At 37.7% G+C, this 7,848-nt stretch overlaps 1 pseudogene; it reads left to right on the top strand.

Moving 5' to 3' along the window:
* Nucleotides 1-799: 799 nt before the first annotated feature.
* On the top strand, nt 800-4,401 carry LOC149016015 (FACT complex subunit SPT16-like; annotated as a pseudogene).
* Nucleotides 4,402-7,848: the final 3,447 nt, after the last annotated feature.

Genomic DNA, 7,848 nt, shown 5'->3' with positions numbered 1-7,848 from the left:
GTTATGGTTTGCTTTTTCAATTGTAAGCTTGAGAGAAGGTTCTTGCACGAATGCAAAAAAGAGGTATTGCTCCAATTTTTTGTCCGTAGTTCCAATGGTCCTACTGCATGAATTATTTTCACCCAGTCACAAGAAATAAAGATATATCATATTGTCTCATTTTCTTTCCCACACAAATCTGCTTGAACATTTGTCCATTGAGACAGTGTTGCTCGTATTGGTAATCCTGCATTCAAAACACTCTAAAAGAAATATTTAAAATTTGGGTGGATTGGTAACTTCCACATATACTTCCACAATTTCGAGAATTCATATCTTTGGGATGGGATCATGGGAAGCGCTAAAGTGGTAGTTAGACCTATAAATGGATAGCCGAAATCCCGCCCGAATTCGCTTTCGTATTCATCTATATTTGTCTGTTAAATAACTGGATTCAAATTCAAATAATTGCTTATCGGATCGGATAATATCCGGATAAGGTAAAGTACTAACATTTTTTTATTTCTCTAAAAATGGATGATAATGGGATTTGGAAACCGAAAATTGTGAATTGAAAATCAAGTATAAAAAAAAAAGTGACAATCACCAATCAATGATAGGGTAGTTTATCGGATTTGATTATTATCGCCGATATCCGATAAAGTTTTGGATTTGAATTTTGATGCTTTTTATATTTAGATACGGATCTGGTGTATCCGAACAGAATGCGATCTGTTGATAGTTAATAGAATTAAGAGTTTTTGTAATAAATAAATAAATAGATTTAAGAGTTTCAGCGCAACCAGGCGCCCTGAGAAAACTCGAAAATTTTCTGCTCGTCTGTCTACCTCTCCACCCGACTTAAGACCTTCATTGCGTTTCATCCATTCTCCCTCTGTTCCGCTTGCTGTGAATGCCGGGAAGAGTTAACCGTGCTCGCTTTCTCCCAGACCATAGAGGTGTTCATCTCTCTTCTGTTTCTCCTCAATTATAGATGGTGATCGATGGTGTTCCTATAACCATGCGTTCTACTTAAGCAAATAATTTTGGTTTCAATTTCGTATTTTGGATTGTTTTTCGTGGCTTGTTATCGATTTTTATTGATCAATTCATGGGTTTCTTGATTTGGGGTTTTCTTCTTTACCTTCTTGTTAGAATACCATAATTGCCTTTAGTTGGACTCTGGGTTCGGGTCCTCTGGTTATTGCTTGAATTAAGGTGTCTTTTCTTTTCTTTCTTCTTTTTTCGCCTTTGATTTGGGGTTAGGGATTACAAAATCGCTGTTTTCCCTCCCAAAGTACTTCAATTGAGGAGAAGATATAACCCCAGAAATCTAGTCTCAGGATCCAGTGGAAGAGCTTTGAAACATGGAGGAGTTCATGCAAAATTGTCATCAACCAAAACAGTAGAAGTAAACCAGGTGAGGAACTGTTTGAAGGACAATTCATTGGGTTTTTCCTGAATTTTCATACAATTAGTATGGATTTGATGACTAGTAAACCCAGAAAGGATGAACTGGGGACTAGGGCATTGAATTGACCATTTATGTCTATTTCTTTCTATTTAGCATTGATTTGGAGCAGTATGTTGGGAAAATTCCAGTTTTAACAGCATATTTGTAGGGAATTTTTCAGTCTTTGACGACCGTGCTTTGGCATTGCATTTTGAAGAAGAAAGATTAGCTGGCATGCAGAATTCTTTTTTCTTCTTTTGAGAAAATATGTATATTTCATCTTTATTCACGACAATAAATTGTCAGGTTATGTCTGTATAATTTTGACTAAAATCCGTTTATATTATGAACTTGTGCATTCAGATTCTGAGCGAGTTCAGAGTGTCTTAGCTTCTGGCTAGGATTCTTTTGGGACAATGTAGAGATGAATTATCACAGTTTGCTTCTACTTAGTATTTGAATTCATACGTTGTCCTGTAAAATGGGAGTCATCCCAATTCCCAAATTACCATGATTAAACAGGCTAATTTGAGTTCTGTATCTGTTGTTGCGTAAAGTTCATCCCATGTTTGATTTATTATCCCTTTTCTGTTTTCTCTCTTAAGATCAATCTTGCTCAGTCCATAATAGAGGAAGATTGTTGATCTGATAAGCTATTTCAAACAGTCTATGATCACTGCTGTTTGCTCCTTTTGCCTGTTCTAGATTAATTAAATAAATGGCAGATCAACGGAATGGGAATAGCATGGCTTCAGATGGCAAAACTTCTGCAGCCTCCCGTGCATACACCATCAATCTTGAAAATGTTAGCTAAAGGCTGAAACTTTTTTATTCTCACTGGCTCCTCTGACGTTATAGCTATTGCAACACCTCCGGCTTCTGAGGATTTTAGGTACCTGAACTCTTCGGCATTAAACATTTGGTTACTTGGCTATGAGTTCCCCGAGACACTTATGGTTTTCATGAAGAGGCAGATCCATTTCTTATGTAGCCAGAAGAAGGCCTCTCTTCTTGAAGTCATTAAAAAAATCATCCACAGAAGCTGTAGGTGCAGAAGTTGTTATTCATGTCAAGGCAAGGAACGATGATGGAATTGCAATCATGGAAAATATATTTTGGGCTGTACATGCTCAATCCAAATCGGATGACCATGAATCACCTCTTGTTGGACTAATAGGAAGGGAGGCTCCTGAAGGGATCTGTTAGAGACATGGGCCGGAAAGCTAAAAGACTCCCGGTTTCCAGCTTATTGATGTGACTAATGGATTTTCAGACTTGTTTGCTGTGAAGGACAATACTGAGCTTACATATGTGAGAAAGACAGCACACTTGACTGCTTCTGTGATGAAGCATTTTGTTGTCCCAAAACTGGAGAGGGTCATTGATGAAGAGAAAAAGGTTTCACATTCTTCATTGATGAATGAAACCGAGAAGGCAATTCTGAATCCTGCAAAGATAAAGCTGAAGCTCGAGGCAGAAAATGTTGATATCTGTTATCCTCCAATCTTTCAAAGTGGAGGAGAGTTTGATCTAAAGCCAAGTGCTTCAAGTAATGATGAGAATCTCTATTATGACTCCACAAGTGTAATCATCTGTGCAATTGGGTCTCGCTATAAAAGTTACTGTTCTAATCTTGCAAGGACTTTTCATTATTGATGCAACTACAGTGCAAAGCAAGGCTTATGAGGTTCTCCTTGAGGCTCATGAAGCTGCAATCAGTGCATTAAAACCTGGGAATAAGGCCAGTACTGCCTACCAAGCAGCACTATCAGTTGTTGAGAAGGATGCTCCTGAGTTAACTGCAAATCTGAGCAAATCTGCTGGTACAGGTATTGGTCTTGAGTTCCGTGAGTCAGGAATGAGTCTTAATGCCAAGAATGACCAAGAATTGAAGGCAGGAATGCTTTTCAACATTACACTTGGATTTCAAAATTTGCAAGCACAAACAAATAATCCGAAGACGGAGAAATTCTCATTGTTGCTTGCCGATACGGTTATTGTCGACAAGAAGAAGCCAGAAGTTTTGACTTCAATCAGCTCTAAGGCTGTCAAGGATGTGGCCTACTCCTTCAATGAAGATGAGGAGGAAGGAGAGAAACCAAAATCCAAAGCTGAAGTCAATGGCGAAGAGCCCGTTTTATCTAAGGTGCGACTGAGGTCCGTTGGCATGAAATATCAAAGGAGGAGCAATGAAAGCAGCACCAGGCAGCCTTTGCTCGTCAAAAGAATGAAGAAACTGCAAGAAGGCTTCCAGGGGATGCTCATGGTACAGAGAGACCTTTAGGTGATCTTATTGCATATAAGAGTGTCAATGATATCCCTCCTTCAAAGGAATTGACGATTCAAATTGACCTGAAGAATGAAGCCATACTTCTCCCAGTTCATGGAGTAATGGTTCCTTTCCATGTTGCAACCATCAAAAGTGTGAACAGCCAACAAGACAGTAATAGATCTTGGTTTATACGGATAATTTTTGATGTTCCAGGAACCACAGTTGGTTCCCATGAAGCAAATTCTCAGAAATTCCCAGAGTCAATCTATTTGAAGGAGGTGTTGTTTCGCTCAAAGAACTCGAGACATATTAGTGAAATGGTGCAGCAGATTAAGACCCTCCGACGGCAGGTTGCATCAAGAGAGTCCCAGAGAGCTGCGAGGGCTTCCTTGGTTACTCGGGAGAAACTAGAATATGAAGAATTATGTGAAGAAATAGCAGCCACCTTGGTTCTTTAGAACTGAATTAGATTAGATTGGCAGGTTAGGACTGAATTCTCTGACCGAGGAGGGCTTGTTTGGTGGTATGGTGATCAGAGTGGACTGTAAGACCATTCCCACTCAATGGATTCTTGGGCACATTGATGGAGATTTACAAGAAGAGATACTCAAGAGTAGACCTGGAAATGGATAGCCGAAATCCGCCACCGAATTCGCATTCGTATTCATTTAAGGGTATCCGTATCCGAAAATGTTCTTACCGGAAAATATCCGTATCCATCCGTTAAGCAACCGGATTCGGATTCGGATAATTGCTTATCGGATCGGATAATATCCAGATAAATACCGGAAGAGTAAAGTATAACATTTCTAAAAAAGAGAAACGGAGGACAACGGACGGATACCGATCGGAATAGAAATTAAGTAAAAAGAAAAAAGGACAAAAGAATACGGACGGATATACGGAATCCAAAAGTTTCGGATTGGATGCCTCTCTAAATTTTGCCGGATTCGGATTCGATTCGGATACCGGATTGCTAATCGGATTCGGATTCGGATACCGGTGTATCCGAGCGAATCCGGTCCGTTTACAGGCTTACTCAAGAGTCCATTTTTTTTTTTGGGTGACAGAAAACGATCATTGAGAAGGAGCATGCATAAGTGGTATCTGCCTTGGATAATTGTAGCGGCTATACAGTTGGGAGTTTTAACTTTTAGACAAGATCACTCTAAAAAAGGAATGTATTTTAGGCTCTTTTTGGTATCAATTCTCATTCTCTATTATACTTATTTAAAAGAAATAAGTACAAGAATTCATTATTGGTCAACAATGAAAAATGGTTTGGTGAATTTTGTCGAAAATTAATTATGGAATGAAAAATAAGTTTAGTTCAAAATAAAAAATTGTTAGTAAATAATAGTGAGCAAGTGATAAAATATTAGGAAGTATGGTTTTTATAAAAAACTGTGTATTGGACTATTTTACCCTCATCTTAACTATAAAATTTTAAGTAAATTCGCACATTAAATGGAGAGAATGAATTTCTCACTATAATGCATAATAGATAAAAAGTCTATTATGAATTTTAGAGATTTTTCTATTATTTTAAATAAAAATAAAACTGAAAATAGATCCCAAACAATTTAAAATAATGAAAATTCTCATAATTGAGAGTGATAATTAATAGCAAAAAGAGCCTTAGAGATTTAATGTTGATAAAAAAATAAAAAAAAATAAAAAAAAAAAGCTTAGAGATTTATTGTGGTTTATAAGCCAACACGATTTGTTACATCAATGGGTGAATAGGCAAATTTTCACTATGCAAGAAGAAGATTATAGTGGAGATTTTTCAACCAATTGTCAAACATGACAAGAACTCTCACTAGATCTTAAGACAAGAATCTCAAAACTCACAATGATTTCATAAGAGAAATTTCACAAATCGTGTTGTTTAGATTGTCCCCTAATTATGTTGATGTAAGAGCATTCTCAAAAGTCTTAAAGTATAAGAATTTGGCTTATACATGAGAAAAACATACAACATTGATCTATTCTTTCTTTTAATGCAACATTGTTGATCTCACCATTTTTTGGTAAAATTGGTAGCTTTATATGAGGAGTTGGAGACATTACATACACTGCATGGAACATCTAACTCATGAATTATTCACTAAGAGATGTTAGTTATTACAAATTGAGCAACCCTTGATGGTGATCTCTTCACTATAGCTCGTCCTTCCATCTCTCAAAATCTGCAAATCATGACCTTTGGCCAACTATGTTAGGGTTTTGGGGTGGCTTTGTTTGGATCAAGTTAAACCATTTTTATCCTAAGGGACAAATGGAGATTATCCCATGTATTATGGGACATGATACTAGTTTTACTTGAATATCGAAAATATCTTTGGTGATTGTCAAAGATATCTTTGGTGAGGCATAACACCTTGACATTCTTTCTGAATACTCCTTGAGAGTTTCAGGAAATACTCCACATGGATAACTTGATAAGCTTAAATTTGCAATCGAATATTCAAGCTTAAGAACAAGACAATTTTCAAGTAATTGCTAACTTCAGAAATAAAGAAATAGAGGAGAAAGTATCTTGATATCATTCATGTAGACTGATTACACTCAAGCTTCCTTTTATAGACTCTAGGGAGAAATTAGTTATAACTAGTGTACCATGCGTCGGTGATATATTGCCGACACATGGCGATTTATCGTGGTGTCGCTGGGGGGCGACATGAAACCCCCCAACAATACGATCTTTCCCTTTTATCGGCGATATATCGTCAATGACTCGACTTTTCGCCTGTGTCGGTGCTTGGCTTCTGCATTGTTGAATAGATGAGCAGCGATTTCTTGTGCGTGTTGCCTGGCAACTCACTTTGCCATCCTCCTTACAATCTCCTCATAGAGCAAGAGCAGAATCTCTGCTTCCATTGTGAATGAAACAAAGAGAGAAAATGAGTGTGAATGCGATGGCAGGACAGCCAAAACAGGGTTGGGCCGTTTGGCGTGGTCTTTAAGGAGGCAAGGAATGAAAACAGAGAAGAGAGAGAAACGGCGTTGATGCATCGTTAGGAATGGCAAGTTGGACTTGGATCTCATTGAGTGGTGGAGGTACGTTGCTATGGGAAGGAGGATGGGAGTGAGTAGAATTTGGAGATGGAGAAGCGATGGGACCAGAAAATCCAATAGAGCGATGACGCCGATGAGGAGCCGATGAATGTGGTGGAGTCGTTTGATCTTCATACTTCCGCTTGTTATCCATTCGAGGTGTGAAGGGAAGCTCGTCAGCCATTTGAAACTTGTTTTGCACTTCTCTGCAAATCTATCTCAGTAAATGAGAGGAGAGAAGAGAAAGAGAAAGAGAAAGGAATCCTAGAATCCTAGGTGTTTCTTTTCTTTTTTTCATATCAAAAAGTCGGGGCGACATGTCGCTTGTGTCACTGGTGTCGCCGGGCACTGACACGGCGACATGTTAGACCATGGTAACAACTAGTCAATTTCACCGTCTTCCATCCAAGCTAGCTGATGGTTTCCTCACACATTAGCTGGCATCATCTCTCATGCTTTTCCCTTGGGCAGATTGGGAAGGCTTTTGGGTGGTTTGCTGCTCTTGGATTGAGGCTGAAGTAGGGCTTCTTTGTTGGGTGTGGGCTGGGCTCAAGGGCAAATGGAGTTGCTTATCAATAAGTCAGTCACTGCTTAGTTTTTTTTTTCTTCTTCTTCTGCTTGGTACTTAGACCTTGTTGTTTTAGCAAAAATAAGTTCATCTTAATTTTTAGATGAACTCATTTTTAGAGTAAATTGCATTGATATCCCAAAATAGAGGCCTCAAAGCAGTGACACCCCATTTTATGTTTGAAAAATACAGATGCCCAAAAAGTGGATTTTCATTGAATACATTAGTCTAATTTGTCACTGAAAACAATTAAATCATTGTTTATTTCATTTCAATTCCAAAAAAATCTCTATCAAAATAGGAAGAAAAAATTTTAGTGATTTAACGGTTTTCAGTGATAAATTGGATTAATTAATATTATTGCTAAAATCCTAAAAGAAATCCTTAATTACCTTAGTAGTTAAAACCTTAAATTATCCTCAATTAATCTTGTTCTAATACCCTCAAATACCCCTATGGCTTTTAGTTTAAATATTTTTGTTTCATTGAAAAAAAAATGAAAAAGAAAAAGAAAAA

The sequence above is a fragment of the Hakea prostrata genome, chromosome 5, assembly GCF_041222555.1.
Source record: "Hakea prostrata isolate BN-2017 chromosome 5, UWA_Hpros_2, whole genome shotgun sequence".
NCBI classification, from domain to species: Eukaryota; Viridiplantae; Streptophyta; class Magnoliopsida; order Proteales; family Proteaceae; genus Hakea; species Hakea prostrata.
Note: the sequence above shows the minus strand (reverse complement) of the source record. Positions and strands in the feature narration are given on the sequence as shown.